General features: G+C 35.1%; 1 pseudogene; it reads left to right on the top strand.

Moving 5' to 3' along the window:
• Positions 1–14677: 14677 nt before the first annotated feature.
• Positions 14678–16504, top strand: LOC150035686 (uncharacterized; annotated as a pseudogene).
• Positions 16505–20079: the final 3575 nt, after the last annotated feature.

Raw genomic sequence — 20079 nt, 5'->3', positions numbered from 1 at the left:
CTTAAGACTAGGCCACATAAATCTCAATAGGCGGATTAGGAGATTGGTTAAGAGTGAACTCCTAAATCAGATAGAAGATAATTCTTTACCACCTTGTGAATCTTGTCTTGAGGGTAAAATGACCAAAAGATCTTTTACAGGAAAAGGTCTTAGAGCCAATGAACCCTTAGAGCTAGTACATTCAGACCTCTGTGGTCCGATGCATGTTAAAGCAAGAAAAGGGTATGAATATTTCATTAGCTTTATAGATGATTCTTCTAGATATGACTATATTTACCTAATGCATCAAAAGTCTGACACCAAGGAAGAGGTTGAGAACCAATTAGGTAAAAAAGATTAAAACACTATGATCATATCGAAATGGTGAGTATATGGACTTAAAATTCCAAGACTATTTGATAGAACACGAAATTCAGTCCCAACTAACAACACCCAGTACACCTTAACAAAATGGTGTAGTGGAAAGGAGAAATAGAACCCTATTGGACATGGTACGTTTGATGATGAGTTATGCTCAGTTGCCAAATTCTTTTTGGTGACATGCAGTAGAGACCGTTGTATATATTTTGAACATGGTTCCTTTGAAAAGTATTTCAAAAACACCTTACGAGTTATGGAGAGGATGTAAAAGTAGTTTACATCACTTTAAGATTTGGGGATGCTTAGCACATGTGTTGGTGCAGAACCGAAAGAAATTGGAACGCCGTTCAGAAGTATGCCTATTTGTATGCTATCATAGAGAGACAAAAGGTGGTTATTTCTATGATCCTTAGGAAGATAAAATATTTGTATAAAAAAATGCAACATTCTTAAAGGAGGACCACATAAAGAATTATCAACCTCGCAGTAGACTAGTATTAAATTAAATCACTATAGAAGCTACAAGAAAATCAACAGAAGTTGTTGATAAAGCTAGTCCTTGAACAAGAGTTGTTGCTGAAACTGGTACTTCACATCCTTCTCAAGAGTTGAGATTGCCTCGATGTAGTGGGAGGGTTGTTCAACATCCTGACCGTTATATGGGTTTAATAGAAACTCAGGTCGTCATACATAAAGATGGCTTAAAGGATCCAATAACTTTTAAACAAGCAATGGAAAATGTGGATAAAGATCAATGGATAAAAGCCATGGATCTCGAAATGGAGTCTATGTACTTCAATTTAGTCTGGGAACTTGTAGATCAACCAAAAGAGGTAAAACCTATTGGTTTCAGATGGATCTATAAATGGATTAAACATTTCAATTATATTAAGATCAAAGTATTAGTTTCATCGCACACTTGTAAGCAATCCTTGAGTTCGAACCTGGACTTACCGGGACCCTGGTTGAACTTGCACTTGGGATCTACTAGGTAAAAGAAAGTGTTATAACCTTATAATCATTATTCATCTCATCGCATGGTATGAATGCATCAATAAGATTTCCCCAAAATTTTGTTTCATACCATAAATTTCTTTTCTAATGGTATTTGCTCTAGAGGTTGGAAATTTTTTTTGTTCAAGAAATTTATTTTTTAACTCATTCCAAGTCATAATAGACCCGGAGGGTAAGTTGTACAAACCAATCCTTAGGCACCATCCCTTAATGAAAAAAAGAAAGGCCCTGAGGTTCAGTTGTTCTTTTGTGACCCATGGGGTCGCATACCATGTGGAAATCCTTTATGTATTTGTGCGGTCTTCCTCTTATTTTATTTGATTTTCAAAAGCTTGATGATCATTTTCTCTCAGTTTTTCTCTCCTTCGCTCCCTTTCAGATTCGCCTCTCCTCTCGAGTAATTTTTGTAAAAAAGTTATGCTCTAGACTCTCGAAGGAGAGGGTCATACAACAAAGGAAGATCAATCACACACACTTTCTTTCTTTTTTCTTTTTTTTTTTTTCTTTTTTAGATTTTATTCAGAATTCAAGAATTACCATAAGCTAATTGTGAAGTTTTCCCAACAGCGGCACCAATTTGTTAGTCGAGATTTTAAATCGTTGTCACCTACAATTTTCTGACTAAACAAATAATGTGTTCACTGACCCTAAAATCTATACTAAAATGGGTAGTACAAGCGGTAAGCATATGGTCGAGTCCACAGGGAAACTACGAACTAGCAAGGCTAATTGAAGAATTCTATGCAACTGGGTTTTTTTTGTGAAAGAAAAAAAAATTAAAAGACAACATAAAATATATGTAAATTTTGAGATGAAAACGGATCGTGAAATTGGGTCAAATTTTTCGATAAAAAGGCTCTTGGGAATAGTTCGTTAGATTCATATTCTTCTTTGGATATAAAAGGCAATGTGAATTCGTTGAACTCTACAACTTATTAGTTAAATCTAATAGTCCGATTAGTCAATTAAGGTTTTTAATCCAATTGACCCTAAACTAGTATTAAACACTTCCTTCTAATCGAGATTCATGTTTAATACTAATTCATATTAAGAATTGGGTTACATTTTTTGGGGTTGATGCCCTAAATCTCATAGGGTCCTGTAGTTTGTAAACATTTGTATAAACAAATAGTTTGATGATTTTTATTCACTTCAGTCTATGAAATATGAGATATTTTAGTTGCATTAACCACAAACCAATAAACTAAGATCCTTGATCATCGTTGTAACTTAAGCATGTATATGGAGACATACAAGTGGATCGTGCTTTAAATGATAACCTAAATAGTCTGTAGTATATGGATAAAGGAGGAAAACCGTATCCTGGTGACGCTACGAGTGGGGCCCACTTTGTAGATGTTACAAATATTGTAAAGTGCTAGAAATTGTCTGATCCTAATCATTCATGTATTAGACATGCGAGCAGGGATGCTCTATACAAAAGAGTTTTTATAAGACCGGACGATAAAATGTTTAGTCTCGTTATATAACTCTGTTCATGATAAAGACTTTCATTTCACTAGGATGACCATAGGTAACATGATCTTAATCTTGAGTGAGTTAGGAATTGCTGCCTATGAGGGAAGTCCTTTGATTTGCCTGAGTGTGAGTAGACAGATCGCTGACTCAAACCTACCACTTTGGGGATTTGTTTGATTGGGGAGTTGGGAAATCAGCTACACAAGACGAAATTCACTCCTTCCCCGAAGCAAGGGTAAGTAGATAAATTACTCCTTTAAGGGCTAATTCTGGGGCTTAAACAATGTGGCGCCACACCTTCTCTTGGCCCAAGAAGGGTTTACTCATAATGGGATTATGATGTATTGTTCATTAGAGGAATCAGTGGTACTTAAGGAGTTAGATGTAACTACAGGGGAAAAACGATAAATTGGCCCAACTGTACTTACGAGCGATTTGTGAAGGGTCATTACTCTGTTAAGGGTTGATTGGTTATATCCAATGGACACAGAAATATATCTATAGTGCGAAGAGTGTAGCTGTCGGTCTTTAGTGGAGTGCCCGACAGTTGATAGATGGTGGATATCGTGATTAAAGAGTTTAGTCAGTTATTCATGTATCGTTGGAGCTTCAAGTTACAGGTCCATAAGGTTCTTTTGGTAGCTCAATGGATTCATGTTGAGAATTAGTTTTTGGGTTAGTTTGAAGTGTTCAAATTAACAAGAGGGAATTTGATTATATATGATATAATTAAATTGATTCAATTATATCTAATATAATTGATTTAATGTAATTGTTACATTATTTAATTGGAGGAATTAATATAAATATGATTTATATTAGATGCCATAAAGGAGAAAAAGAATTATGGTTTAATGTTACATATGATGTGATATTAAAACTATAGGTTATAAATATAATAAATTAGTTATTATATTTATTTATAATAAATTAACTATAAGATAATTGATTTCGGTTTTCTCCAATGACCACCTTAGTGGGTGGTTTTAGTAAGTTTATGGCAATCAAATGGATAAAGTAAAAATTGTTTTCATTTTTGACATTAAACACCATACACGCGAAAAGAAGCATCAAGTTATACGATAGCTTGGTTGAGAGAGTAAATGATCGTTCAAGTTTACCTATATGATAATGACTCGTTTGCTAAACGATTGAGTACCCAAGTCTATACGATATACTTCTTCCTTTTCCTAGTTACTCGATTGTCTACCTGATCGTATAGTTCCTCCTTTCCTCTTCCAAATCCATACAGAGCCCACACCTCCTGGATTCACACACCAACGCTTAGGGGAAGGAGTGATTTTTTTCTTCAATCGTATAGTTCTTTGATTTTTTCTTGTGTAGCTGTTTACAAATCCATGGTTGCCTCTGTTTACAAATCCATACGGAGCCCACACCTCCTAGATTTATACACATACAGAGCCCATACCTCCTAGTTACTCGATTCACATGAAAAAATTCACTCCTTCCAAATCCATCGTCTAATTGGGGAGCTGGGAACTCCTAAATAGCTACACAAGTTTCCGTTCGAGGGTCGAGTGTCACTCGTTGCTGTTTAGGAGTTTCCAGAGGCATGTTGCGTTCGTGCTGTTGGACGCTTTGCAGAGTTTGATCAAGGGATACGTGAAGAAAAGGTTCTTCAAAGGTATCATCTACTCAATCTCTTGTATTTTCCTTTTGAACCATGCTGTAATTTAGATTTGATGCATAACTGTGCTGTTGGATTGTAAATGTACATGTTCATTCACAATGGGATTTGGAACGATCTGCTTCTGCTCATGGGTTCTCTAGTTTTAGAGTTCCTTCAATATTGTTGTGACAACTTATGAATTGGAAAGCCTAGACTTATAGCATGATAAATTAGGTGAAAGTAAGTTAGGGCAAACAAGTGTGAATTCAAAAAAATTCTTAACCATCAGAAGCATTCTTAATTCTCGCGACCCAATTTACACTTATTCAAAGATGTCGTGCAAAATTCGCACACAAGAATCTAATAAAATTGATTTGTCAGATCAATTCTATCAAATTCCATTCAAGATAAACACAAATCACACCTAAGAGTTCAAAGAGTTCAACATAAACAATTTAACATCCTCAAGAATTTGAACTAAACTATTATTCCCAAGATAGAAGGATTAGTTAGCCTTGCATCTTCTTTAAATCAACAACCAATGTTTGAGAAATTGAAAGCAATAATGAAAAGAGTTGAAGGTAGGAAGAAAGAATTATGTAAAGTAGATGGAAAACTCTCTAATTCATTCCTAATTGCAGCTCAAAATCATCCCTCCTTTCAGCTGGAACTGAAAATTTGATTTTATATCATGATCGTGGCGTTGCAACGCCACTAAGAGCATTGTGATGCCCTTGTCGAAGTAGAACTCCAGCATTGAGGCAGAGGTGTGGTGTTGGAAGCTCCATGTCCGTTAGAAGTCGTAGCATGTGGAAGCTCCATGTCCTTTAGAAGTCGTAGCATTGCGACGCCTTAGCTAGCATTGCAACGTTACCCTGTATCTAATGCTTTTGTCTTATAGTGTCACATTGAAGCCTTGTAGGAACATTGCAATGCTGCATGCTTGTCCCAAAAGAGGTGCCTATTGTCTTTCAGCGTCACGCGAGGGTCGAGGGAGGGTTGCAATGCTGCCCTTGATGGAAACTTGTAATTTTTCTGACTTCTTTCAACTTGATGTATCCAACTCCCATTTTTACTCCTTTTTGGCACGCTTTGCTTCTAAATGAATTCTTTGCTCCTTGGGATCGACTTTCCTACAAAATAGACATATTATACATAAGAACAACTTGATTATAATGAAATTAAGTTTAGAATATTAGCTCTTTTTGGTTTAGGGTTGAGAAGAAGTAGTTGAAAACTTTCTGGTCAGTTTAGAGGTAGTTGATTCATGGTTATTGGGTCTATCTACAATGGTTGGAGCTTCAATTTCTTGTCTTACTAGAGTCTATGGTTTCGCTAGTCTAGCTTCTTGGGTTTCAGCCGTCAGGTTAGTCATTGTTCTTCTGCTGTGCAGTGTCATGGCTTGATACTATTCCTTGCCATTTCCACGTGGAGCCTCAGTGTTACTACGTAGGGTGCCTGGTTGCCTGTTTTTCAGCTCGTTAGCAATATTCCCTACTTGAACCTCTAATTTTTAAATTAAGGGAGCTTGAGACTGAATCAACGCATCATTTTTCTGAATGTAATCTTTAATAAGCATTTCCAATGATGACGACGCGTTTGAACTTGTCACATGATTGTTGTTGTATCAAGGCCGGTTCTGGTTTTGCAGATGACCAAGGGTGTGAAGATTGAATCCAAGTGGATTCCCTCTATGCGCTTGCTGTTGTCGACATACATTCTTCTGTCCTGACTGTTCTTGACTTCCTCCCCAAGAGAATTTGGGGTGATTCTTCCAACTTGAATTGTAAGTGTTACTAAACGGGTTATATGGATGGAGAAAACAGTCTAAGGGTCATGGGGGTAGGCTTCGATAGAGTAAGGCTCTCCGCATTGTACACAACTTACCGCTGCAACCTGAGTCATGGTGTTAAGTTGAGCAGCGTTCTTGTTCAAAACACCTTGATTTATGGCCATAGTCTTTAGAATAGAAGTGACGGTAGTTATCTAGGCGGCTAATGATCTCACCGTATCTAACTACATGATCGCTCCTTCCATCTGGTGTTTATCAGCATTCCGGTTCTCGTATCCATCATCTACCCAATCATCAGTATTTCTATAAATTCTGTCCAAGATCGCCTTAGCCTTGGTGTAGGTCTTGTCCATAAGGCCTCATGCAGTAGAGGCATCAGCCACCGATTGTGTAGCTCTATTCAGCCCATTGTAGAAAGTCTCCATCAAACACAGTTGGGGATGCCAATGTGTGGGCAGTTATGTACAAGACACCTAAATCGGGCCCAAATGGCGTTCAAAGTTTTTTAGTCTCTTGTTCAAAATTCAAGATGTCCTGCCTTCTCCTTGCATTTACGGTTGGAGGTAAAATTTTCAACTAGCCGATCCCAAGATACAATTTCATTTGGCTCCAAGGAATAGGCTCATTTCTTGGCCTCATCGCTAAGAGTGTAAAGGAAAAGAGGGAGCATGATTCCCTCTGCATTACACCCGTAATAGAGAATGTATTACATAGTTCTACAAAGCTTGTTAGGTGGCCATAAGGATCTTTACCTGGCATCCCTCCGAGCTGCCCTGCTATTTGAATCATTTGAAGCATAACTAGCTTAATCTCGCACATTGCATTCTCGTAGATGGTTGGCCGTACAATACTAGGTGAAAAATCATATAGATTAAGGGCCGCATAGTTCCTCATGGGAATGTTATGGTCTGCGACAAAAAATATAGGGTCCAGCTAAACTTGCCCGAACACTCCATTTCCTTCTGTCTGGTTATTCTGGTTGTTGTTGTTGTTGGCCATATTCCTTATTCTTCTGTTTCTTCTTTGTCGACGACAAAAAGTTCTCTCGATCTCAGGGTTAATATTGAATTCATGTTCAGTACCCATACTCATATATTGTTTGCCGTTTGGTCACACAAGCTACAATACTTCTAGAAATCAAAAGGTACCTACAAAAATACAAATTCAAACACTCAATCAGTTGCTAAATCCCCAACAACGACAACAAAAACTTGTTGTGCTCTTTGTGTGTGTGTGTGCGTTTATCATGAACTACACTAGACTGACTACATTGAACTTACTATCTGCCTAGTTGTAGTAATCATGCGTTGGTTATAAATTTCTTTTAAATTGCCAAGTATAAACAACCTATAAGTTTCTCAGTGTGAGGTAAGGTCGAACACGAAGATTAATGTGAATGTTTGAAAGTATGTGCTTGCAGCGAGAACTAAATTAATTATAAAAAGAGTAAAAAATCATGAGATGAAAGAAACTATGTGATAACTAACTAAACAGGCAAAGAATTCTCCGAGTGTAATTCTGAGAAAATTATGTGAACAGCGGCTTTAAAGCGTAGTATGGAAATATATGGAGAAGCAGGGTTTGGGGGGAGGTCAATACCACATCCCTAAGTTTAGTTCTAAGGTCAATCCTAGCTTACATCATCTGTTCATCGAACACCTCTAGGCAGCTAGCCACATTCATGAATGATGATAAGTTGAGCATAAGAATATTTCTATCTTTAGAAACACTTTTTACTTTGCTTAATGAGATCCATAACTACTTACCCTCTCAGGCAGTTGGTTATAGCTACTTGATGCAATGAGTGATCATAGGCAAGTATTTAAATATTAACACACTAAGTTAACAGGATTAACCTTTAAAACCTCAACTTAGCCCATAGCATTAAACTACCCCTTACCCCGTTGAAATTAGATACTCATGATGAATAAAAGAAAAGTGAAAGTAAAGAGAAATGAGATAATGGAAGTAGACATGCTGATATACATAGAAGAATATACTTATTGTTTACGAAAGTGAATAATGTCTTAATCTCAAATGTACTACAATAATAAAAGATAGAGAAAGAATAAGGGAAAGGGCAGTTGTTAGCAATTTCTTGCTTCCAACATATCAAATGTCGAGGCTGCTGGTGAGAGATGAAAGTTTGGAGAGGAGAAATCTCCCTCTAGCTCTTGCTCTAGTGAAGCTTTAATGATAGGTCGGGGTGAAGTTGGAAGTGGAAGCTCTCAGAAGTATTCTGTAGTTAAATTTTTGTTTGTGGTGCAAGTTGTATGCCTTAAAATATTCTCAGGTTAAAACCTCGACTCGTCAACATTTAGACCTCTGTGGTCCGATGAATGTTAGAGCTCGAGGTGGGTATGAATATTTCATCTTTTTCATAGATGATTATTCGAGATATGAGTATACATACCTAAGGCAACATAAGTCTGATGCTCTTGAAAAGTTCAAGGAGTATAAAGCTGAAGTTGAAAACTTGTTAGGTAAGAAGATAAAAACACTACGATCTGATCGTGGTGGAGAGTGTATGGACTTAGAATTCCAAAATTACGTGATAGAACATAGAATCACGTCCCAACTCTCGACCCCAGGTACACTTCAGCAAAATGGTGTCTCAGAAAGGAAAAATAGAACCCTGTTGGACATGGTTGGTCTATGATGAGTTATGCTCTTCTTCCAGACTCGTTTTGGGGATTTGCAATGAAGACTACATGTTATATTTTGAAACAAAACATTCCCTCAAAAATTGTTTCTGAAACACCTTTTGAGCTATGGAGAGACCGTAAAGGGAGTTTACACACTTCAAAATTTGGGGATGTCCGGCCCATGTGCTAGTGGCTAACCCTAAAAAGTTGGAACCACGATCGAAAGTTTTCTTCTTTGTAGGCTTCCCCAAGGAAACGAGGCGTGGATACTTCCGTGCTTCGAGTGAGAATAAGGTGTTTGTGTCGACAAATAATATCTTCTTGGAAGAAGACCACATCAGGAATCATAAACCACGAAGCAAGCTTGCTTTACATAAGACTTCTAGTGAGACTATTGAGAGTTCAACAAGAGTTGTTGAACAGACTAATAGATCGACAAGAGTTGTTAATTTCGGTTCACCTAGTCAACCATCTCAAGAGTTGAGACTACCTCGATGTAGTGGGAGGGTTGCAAACCCACGAGAACGCTACATGGGTTTGACTGAAGCCTAAAACATTATGTCTGATGATGGAGTTGAGGATCCATTGTCTTATAAGCAAGCAATAGAGGATGTTGACTAAGATTAGTGGATTAAGACCTTGAATCAGGAAATGGAGTCTATGTAGTTCAATTCCGTCTAGGAACTTGTAGATCAGCCTGAAAGGGTAAAACCTATAGGGTGTAAGTGGATCTACAAGAGACAACGAGGTGTAGATGGAAAAGTGCAGATCTTTAAGGCTAGAATCGTGGCAAAGGGTTATACCCAGATCGAGGAAGTAGACTATGAGGAAACTTTCTCACTTGTTGTCATGTTGAAGTCTATCAGGATTCTCCTATCCATAGCCATATTTTATGATTACGAGATATGGCAAATGGACATCAAGACTGCCTTTCTGAATGGTAATCTTGAGGAGACCATCTACATGGCTCAACTAGAAGGATTCATTGTTCCAGATCAAGAGCAAAAGTTTTGCAAGCTTAATAGGTCCATTTATAGGCTGAAACATGCATCTATATCTTAGAACATTAGATTTGATAGTGCGATCAAATCATTTGGCTCTGATCAAAATGTTAATGAGCCTTGTGTTTATAAGAAAATCATTAACAACTCAGTAGCTTTCCTGGTGCTGTATGTGGATGATATCCTACTCATTGGGAATGATGTAGGTTTTCTAACTGACATTAAGAAGTGGCTAGCCGCCCAATTCCAAATGAAAGATTTAGGAGAGGCACAATATGTTATAGGGATCCAGATCATTCGAGATCGTAAGAACAAGAGGTTGGCCTTGTCTCGGGCATCGTACATTGACAAGATATTGATCAGGTGCTCGATGCAAAATTCAAAGAGGGGTTTATCCCTTCAGGCGTTGAATTATTTTGTCTAAGGAACAGTGTAGTAAGACACCTCAAGAGGTTGAGGAAATGAGACAAATTTCCTATACTTCGGCTGTTGAAAGCCTTATGTAGGCAATGTTATGTACTAGACCTGACATTTGCTATGCATTAGGGATTGTCAGTCGATTTCAGTCCAATCCAGGATTAGATCACTAGACGGGGGTCAAAATGATCGTCAAGTATCTTCAGAGAATGAGGGACTATATGCTCGTGTATGGAGATAAGGATTTGATCCTTACAGGATACATAGACTCTGACTTTTAGACTGATAGAGATTCTCGAAAATCAACATCAGGGTCAGTGTTAACTCTGAATGGTGGAGCTATAGTTTGGTGAAGCATCAAGCAAGGATGCATCGTAGACTCCACTATGGAAGCCGAATACGTAGTTGCTTGTGAAGCTGCTAAAGAGGTTGTTTGCCTTAGGAAGTTCCTTACAGATTTGGAAGTCGTTCCAAATATGTCTTTATCGATCACACTCTATTATGATAACAGCGGAGGTTTGGCAAATTTAAAGAAATCTCGTAGTCGCAGAAGAGGCTAGCATAGCGAACGAAAGTATTATTTGATCAGGGAGACTGTGCATCACAGTGATGTGATAGTCACGAAGATTGTGCTGGAGCATAACGTTGCTGATTCGTTTATAAAGGCTCTCACGGCTAAAGTGTTCGAGGGTCATCTGAAAAATCTGGGTCTACTGGCCATGCGACACCTTATCTAGGGCAAGTGGGAAATGATACTGGGGTATAAAGTATGCCCTAGTTTATTGTATATTGTACTGTTTTTATGTATTGTACATTAGTCTCCCGAGGCATTAGGACAAGTGGGAGATAGTTGGGATTGGTAACCTAATTCTCCTGGTGGTCTCATAGTTTGTAAACATTTTATGCACATTGTTATTCATAAAATAAATGTTATTTTATATGCATTTACTCAAATCCAATAAACTAAGATCCATGGTTATTTAATGTAATTTACGCATGTATGTGAAACATACAAGTGGATCATGCCTTAAGTAATAACCTAAATGGTCTGTAGTAGATGGATAAGGAAGGGATATCTTATCCTGGTGACACTATGGATATGACCCGCTTTGTAGATGTTACAAATGTTGTAAAGTTCTACAAATGGTCTGATCCTAACTAATGTTGTGACATGCGAGCGGGGGTATCTTATACAAAGAGTTTGTATAAGACCAGACCACGAGATGATTAGTCTCTTTATATAATGCCATTGATATTGGAGATTTACATTTCACTAAAATGACCATAGGTGACATGACCTTAATCCTGAGTGAGTTGGAACTCATGCCTATAAGGGCATTCCTTTTTGGTGATTCGTCTGATTGGGGAGCTCAGAACTCAGCTATACAAGACGGAATTCACTCATTCCCTGAAGCAGGGGTAAGTAGATAAATTGCTCCCTTAAGGGCAAATTCCGGGTTTTGAACATAGTGACGATACCATTTCTTTGGAAGAGAAGACTCACTCATAGTAGGACTATGACTCATTGTTCATGAGAGGGATCAGTGGTACTTAAAGAGTTAGATGTAACTATAGGGGTAAAATGGTAAATTAGCCGAACTGTACTTACGATCGATTTGTAAAGGGTCATCACGTTGTTGGTTTTATGGACACAGAAATATATCTGTAGTGCGAAGAGTGCAGCTGTCGGTCTTTAGTGGAGTGTTCGGCAGTTAACAGATGGTGGATCTCGTGACTAAAGAGTTTAGTCAGTTGTTCACGTACCATTGGAGCTTCAAGCTACAAGTCCATAAGATCCTCTTGGTAGCTCAATGTATTCAAGTTGAGAATCAGTTTTTGGGTTAGTTTGAAGTGTTCAAATTAACAACGGGGAATTTGATTATATATGATATAATTAAATTGATTCAATTATATGTGATATCATTGATTTAATGTATAAGATACATTAATTAGAGGAATTCATATAAATATAATTTATATTAAATAAAGGAGAAAAGAACTATGGTTTAAATGTTACATATGATGTAATATTAAAACTATAGGGTATAAATATAATATGATAAGTTAGTTACTATATTTATTTATAATAAAAACAATTATGAGATAATTGTTTAGTTGATTATTTTCTCCATTAACCGTGCAAGTGGGAGATTAATTTTAATTTTGAATAACTGAAGGATAAAATGAAAAGAGTTTTCATTTTATAGAAGATCGCTTAATTAGTGAATCACTAATCATTTTGCTCACGAAAGACTACATGATAGCCGTCTAGTGAGAGACTAAAAGATCGTGTTAACTGTGTTAACCGAGATTTGCTAAACGATCATGTAAACGATTGAGCGAGATACTAAGAGATCGAGTGAGATTTGTTAAATGATTATGTAATGATTTAGAGAGATACTAAGCGATCGAGCGAGATTTGCTAAACGATCGTGTAAACGATTTAACGAGATACTAAGCGATCGAGCAAGATTTGCTAAATAATCATGAAAACGATTGAGCGAGAGACTAAAAGATCGGCTAAAAAATTTCTCACGAGAGCGATATTAGTGGGACTTAAGGAACAAAAGGTAATCTCGGGGGTAAAACAGACATTTGATCCAACCGTTATTATGAACAACCCATGAAGGGTTAACTTACTAATCATGGTTATATCGAGTAGACATAATATATCTACAGTGAGGGGAGTACAACTATGGGCTTTAGTTGAGTGATCCATTAGTTAACGAATGGGGGTTAATTTGTTGTAAAGAATTTAGCCAATTAATCTCGGATCGTTGGAGCGCATGATCTGTAGGTTCACAAGGTCCCCCTACTAGCTCATAAATGGATTAGGTTTAGATTAGTGTGATAAGTTTATTTGAAACGTTGAAATTAGAATTAAGGAAATTAGTAATTATATGAGATATAATTACGCGTTTAATTTTGGAATTAAACGGAATTGGAGAATTGATTAATATTTAAATATGATTTAAATATTAAATTTATGAAGGTGGAATTTTGTGTAAAATTTATTAATATTTGATATTAAATTAATTAGAATTAATTAAATTGTTTAATTAGTTATTTATTATTAATTTTATTAGAAAATTAATTTATGAAATTAATTTTGTAAAATTAATAAAGTTTTTAATTTTGAAAACTAAATTGATTTTGGAAATCAATTTATAAAAAAAAATTAAAATTGGAAAAAACACAAAAATTGAAATGTTGGATTTCTCCACTCAAACAACTAGCTCACTCAAAGTCCACTTGATTTTGCTTCAATTTTCCAGGCATGAGTTGTACCTCATGCAGCTTTCTTCTATGCATGATTGTCCTGCAATAAATAGAGAAGATGGAAGTGGAAGTCGGGCATGCAATAGCTGATGAACATGCTAAAGTTTTGTTGAAAACTTGTAAGGTTAAAGAAGTGTTCTTCAAGTAGCATTAGTGAGCTTCTTCTCTAAATTCTCTTCATTCAAGCTTATTTTGAGTCCAACAACTCAATCTAAAGCTCTAAGAGAATAGTGGGGAAAATCTTGAGGTAGTTCACAACAGTTTTCGAGAAGATTTACAGCTGAATTCGTGATTCAAAGAGGTCCTACAAAGGTATTACTTGAAATCCTCTTATTATTGTATGAGCATGCTTTATTTACAGCCAAATTAATGAATTAGAATGCTTATTGATCCTTGTTGCTTCCGTTGCACACTGATATTCTCCTACACTTTATCGTCCCCTTTCTTCTTCATCGTTTTTGTTTTCTTTTTGTGTTTTTCCACAGTGCCGCTTCTTCTTCTGAGGTTTCATCTTCTTTTTGGTCAAGCTAATGTGTGTTTTCCAGGTATGTCTTCTCCATTGTTCGTCGCTCGATTTTGAGGTTTTTTGCTCGCGATTTCTTCTTTCTACGTTCAATCTCATATTTCTGACTCACGATTTTGTAGGGTTTCATTCTTTTCTTGTGTGATTCTTTCTCCCATGTCTAGGTATTCGATTTCTTACTCTGTTTTTTTATTGGATGTCTAGGTATTCGATTACTTCTTTTTTAGGTTTCATTGATTTTACTTGAAATATGCTCTATTTTTTATTCAATTTCCTCAGTTTTCTGGTTTGATCTGCTTTAATTTTTTCTTTGAGTGTTCATAACTTAATTTATGTTTAGGTTTTTATTCCAATTAAGTTCCTATCACTGATATTAGTAGTCATGAATCTATCACTGATATTAGTCTACTGATGATAGATACATATCGTAGTGTATTAATGATATTAGTCTATCACTTATAGATATTGTTTTCTATTTATTCTACTAGTCTAGAATGCCATGAATTTAATTGTTGTATCTTGCAGTGATTTAGAAATATGATTAAGCTTGCAATAGTGGTGTTTCATAGTGGACAGTGGGATGATAAATATAATTACTTGAATTACAAGACTAAAGGTGTCTTGGTTGATGAGATTATGTGTTTTGAGAGTTTTATAAATTTGATATTAAAGGAAATTCAATTGGATGCATCTATTCTTCAATACAATTATTGATCTTATTGAATTTTGATATCAATGGCATTCAAACTATGGTTGAAATTCATGAAGATAACGACGTTGCTTGGTTTTTGAATTCAGTTAAAGAACAAAGTAAAGACATCCATTAGTTGTTTATGCTACTGATATTCTTTTAGAAGGAGTTTCCAACAGTGGATTTGATAATTTTTTCTGTTGTGTCTTCTTCTCCCATTAGTGATGATTTTAACATCCTAACAGATGTTGATATTAGTAGCTTGTCTTCTATATTTGATTTGAAAGAGAAGGATATGTTTGCTAGTAAGGAAATAGTATCAAAGTCTTTTTACGACATAGCCATAAAGAACAACTTTGAGTTAAAAACTGTGAGATTAAATTCTAAAGTAACTGTGTTAAAGTGCTCCGAAGAAGATTGTGAATGGTATGTTCGTGCATCTCGTTATAAGGGTGGGGAACTATGGAAACTTAGGAAGTATATTGCTAATCATAGTTGTTCTATAAATGTTATTCAAACTTCTCATAGACAAGCATCTTCAACATTGATTGGTGACTGTATGATAAAAGATTTTAGCCATTGTGACCATTTGACTTTGGATGATATTATGATTCAGATGCGTACTAAATTTGGGGTAAATGTTAGCTACTATAAAGCTTGAGGGCGAAAGAATATATTATGAAGTCATTGAATGGTGATTCAAAGGAATCTTATGCCTCGATCCCATAATTTTTTACGAAGCTAAAAGAAATGAATCCAGATTTGTTTTTTCCTGCTATCCTTTATAGACTTGTTTAATTGATATGATCTATCAATGATGTTGGTCTAATAGTGATAGGTTTTATAGTAAATGAGTATATCATTGGTCTCTCACTGACATTTGGTATATAAGTGATAGATATAATGTAAAATAGAATGTAATTATTCTTTGATATATCTTTTTTTTTAATCTTACTACAGGTTCATTCACTGCATATGAAACTAAATCTGAGGGACATTTTAAGTATTCTTTCATGGCAGTTGGAATGTGTATTAAGGGGTGGAAATATTGAGGCCAAACATATCAGTTGACGACACCTTCCTGAAATGTAAATATGGTGGAACACTTTTGATGGCATCAACAATTGATGGTAACAATCAGATTTTTCCTCTTGCCTTTAATATTGTAGACTCCGAGAATGATGCATCATGGAGATGGAGTTTTTATAATATAAAGAGAGGATTAGGGGATCGAGAAGGTTTAGTTATTATATCCAATCGATATTTAAGTATTCCAAAAGGTGTTCAAAATGTTTTTTCAACGACTAAATATTGTGTTTGGTTGCAACACCTTTTGAGAAGTATGAAGTTGACATATAAGGACTCTTCTATCAATAATATGTTTTTTAGATGCGGAAAAGCATATACTATTGATGATTTTGAGCTGAATATGAGATGGATGGAGGCTATATATCCTCACATACGAGATTATCTTAGTAATGTTGGTTTTGAGAAGTGGACTCGTGCATATTGTAGAAGGAGAAGATATCAGATGATGACTACAAACATTTCATAATGTTTAAATGTTGTTCTAAAAGAGCTTAGAGATTTACCTGTGGCATCACTACTCGATTCAATTAGACAATTACTTCAAAAATTATTTTATGATAAAAGTAAGGCTGCATATTGTATGAAATTTGTTTTGACTTGCTGGGCTGAGGGGAAATTACGAACACAACGTCAGATATCAAGAAGCTTCATGGTAAGAGTTACTTGTTTTCATGGGTAATATAGCACAATTTTTCAATAATAGACTTCTATCACTGATAGACTCAAATAGTTAGATTTTAATTAATTTCTTGTCTATGTGTCACGGTTAATGCAATTAATGATGTCGAATTTCAAGTAATTGATGGAAGCAATCATTTTATGGTACATTTAGACTCCAAATCATGTACTTGTCGTGTTTGGGATCTTGATGAAATTCCATGTGCCCATGCACTTGCTGTTATTCGTGGATGCAACATGGATACTTACTCATTTGTTCATAAGTATTTTTTGACAAGCACCTTGATTTCATGTTATGCTGGTTCTGTCCATCCAGTTGGGAACCATGCTAATTGGAAGCCTATAGGGATTGACATGAGTATATTACCTCTAATTTTTAAGCGTCCAGCAGGCCGACCTCGAAAATAAAGAATATGATCAATTGGCAAGCAAAAAAAGTCAGACAAAGTGCAATCATTGTCGTCGTGTTGGTCATAATCGTAGAACGTGTAAATTTCCTCCATTTATACAATGATGCAACATTTACTATCAATGTGATCTTTATAGATGTGAATGTGTAGGTTGCGAACATTTTTAGAATGTTGTAGGATTTGCCATTTTTACCATTGGTTTCATTGTTATATTGTTCATACGAACATAACATTCTGCTTGAGAAATATAGAACTTTTTTTTTTTTCCATTTTTTGTCAATTTTTATATATGTTCGCTTTGCTTCTTATTCAATGTGAAGTAATGTCACTTAAAAGTACAAAATTTAGTCCTTTGAACTTTTTCTCAAAACAAAGTATAAAATTTCCTATGGAATAAAAATGCAAAATCAAGTACATACGAAAGAAAGTAACATCAATTTCAAGTATTGTCACAGTGCTTTCTATCACTAATATTGGTCTATCATTGACACTGATCTATCACTGACCATCCATTACATAATACCAAGAGTTTAGTTCTCAGAACTTTGAAATAGAAAGCAGAAAGGGACATAATTTCCTATATTTATATGACAAATAGAACTACATATGAAGTTTTTGTGAGTAATTTCAAGCAATGTCATTGTAATATTGGTTTGTCATTGACATTGATATATCACTTATCGCCCATTACATAATTACAAGATTTTGGTCCTTACAACTGTAAAAAATAGAAGCACAAATGGATATTATTTGCACTAATTCAACTAACAATCCAATAATTTCCTATATTTATATGAAAAAACAAACTACATATGAAGTCTATCATGGATCGTTTCTATCCTAAATATGTTTCTATCACTGATATTACTAATGTATATACAAAAAGTAGGGTATAATATCCCACATCCCACAATATTAAAGTACTGATAGCCATATCCCATATCCCACTAATATCCCATATCCACAAAAACTAAAGTCTAATACCCACAATATTAAACTAAGTCAAAACTATATTATTACATTTGAGAGATTTTTAGGTCAAAACTAGGGGACATGTCCTTAATTCTAGGAGAATTTCTTGTTTGTTTTGGAGAAGCTTTCTTTTCGTCTTTTGCATTCTTTTTGTCCTTTGAATCCTTTTGCTCTTTTGCAATCTTCTCCTTATTTGCATTCTCCAACATCTTCTTTGACGGTTTATAGGCTGTTTTTATGGTGTTGAGTTTTATGTCCTAAAACTCGCAGTTTGTAAAAGATAAACATATTTTATAGTCAATAAACTTATTATTGATTCTATAAATTGCATAAGTAAAAGTCTAAATCCAATAAACTAATATCAATGGCTATTATATGAATACTTAAACTTTATGTGGAGACATAAAGATGGATCAAGTTCGAGTATATAACCAAAACGGTCTATAGTACATGATTAATTTTGGGTACCTTATTCTGGTAACACTATTGGATGCGGCCTACTCTGTAGTTATTACAAGTTATTGTAAAGATACTACAAATGAAGTGATCCAGATTCATTCATGTACTGACATAAGGAGTGGGGGTATCCTATGCAATGAGTTTTCATAAGAGCAGACTAAGAAATAAGTCACTCTTACTTTATAACACTGTTTACTGTATAAGATTGATTATTTCACTTTGATGACCTAGGTAAATCTATCTTAATCCTGAGCTAACTATGAACTCATGTTTATTCAGGATTATCCTTAGATTTGTATATGTGAGGGTTGGCTCAATAGTGCTCAATAAGCCTCCCATTTCAAGGATAAGACCAGGTAGATAGCTGGGGACATAAGGTGCAAGACGAAATTCACACCTACCCGATTTAGGGATAGGAGAAAGATTGTTCTCTTAAGTATTGAATCCAAGTCTTGAACAAGGGTACCCACCCTCTCACTGAGCTGAGAGGGATCTAGTTTAGTGACTGGATCACAAACCAATTATTTATTAGAGGATCAGTAGAAACTTAAGGAACAAGACGTAATCTCGGGTTTTAGTGGAATGACCCATTAGTTAACGATTGAGGATTAATTCGATGTAAAGAGCTTAGTCAATTAATCTCAGATCGTTGGAGCCCATGATCTGTAGGTTCACAAGGTCCCCCTGCTAGCTTGTAAATGGATTAGCTTTATAGTAACATGATAAGTTTATTTGGAACGTTCAAATTAGAATTAAGGAAATTAGTAATTATATGAGATATAATTACGCGTTTAATTTTGGAACTAAATGGAATTGGAGAATTAATTAATATTTAAATATGATTTAAATATTAAACTCATAAAGGTGAAATCTGTGTAAAATTAATTTAATATTTGATATTAAATTAATTAGAATTATTTAAATTATTTATTTAATTATTTATTATTAATTTTATTACAAATTAATTTATGAAATTAATTTTGTAAAATTAATAATAATTTCAATGTTTGAAATCAAAATTAATTTTGGAAATCAATTTGAAAATTTGGAAAGTTTGGAAAAACACAAAATGGAAAATTGGATTTTCCATTAACACCTTCAAGTAGCTCACTTAAAAACCACTTGATTTTGTTTTAACCTTCCAAGCATGAGCTACACCTCATGCTGCCTTCTTCATTACATGAATGTCCTGCAATAAACAGAGAAGATGAAAAGGAAATCGGGCATGCAATAGCTAATGAACTTGCTGAAGTTTTGTTGAAAACTTGTAAGGATGAAGAAGTGTTCTTCAAGTTGCATCAGTGAGCTTCTTCTCCAAATTCCCTTCATTAAAGCTTATTTTGAGTCCCACAACTCAATCTAAGGCTCCAAGAGAATAGTAGAGAAGACCTTAAGGTGGTTCACAAGAAGAATTGGAGAAGATTTGTAGTTGAATTCGAGTTTCAAGAGGTTCTACCAAGGTATGACTTGAAACCTTCTTATTATTGTATGAGAATGCTTTATTTACAGCCAAAATTAATAAATTAGAATGCTTATTGAGCATTGTTGCTTCTGCTGCATGTCAATATACTTCTTTAATTGGTATCAGAGAATCATTTAAGCATTTAATTTTGTTTAATTTTGGTGTGGTGGGTGTTTTT

Source organism: Benincasa hispida, chromosome 6 (genome assembly GCF_027475165.1).
Source record: "Benincasa hispida cultivar pf3 chromosome 6, pf3_genome.v1.1, whole genome shotgun sequence".
Taxonomy (NCBI): Eukaryota; Viridiplantae; Streptophyta; class Magnoliopsida; order Cucurbitales; family Cucurbitaceae; genus Benincasa; species Benincasa hispida.
Note: the sequence above shows the minus strand (reverse complement) of the source record. Positions and strands in the feature narration are given on the sequence as shown.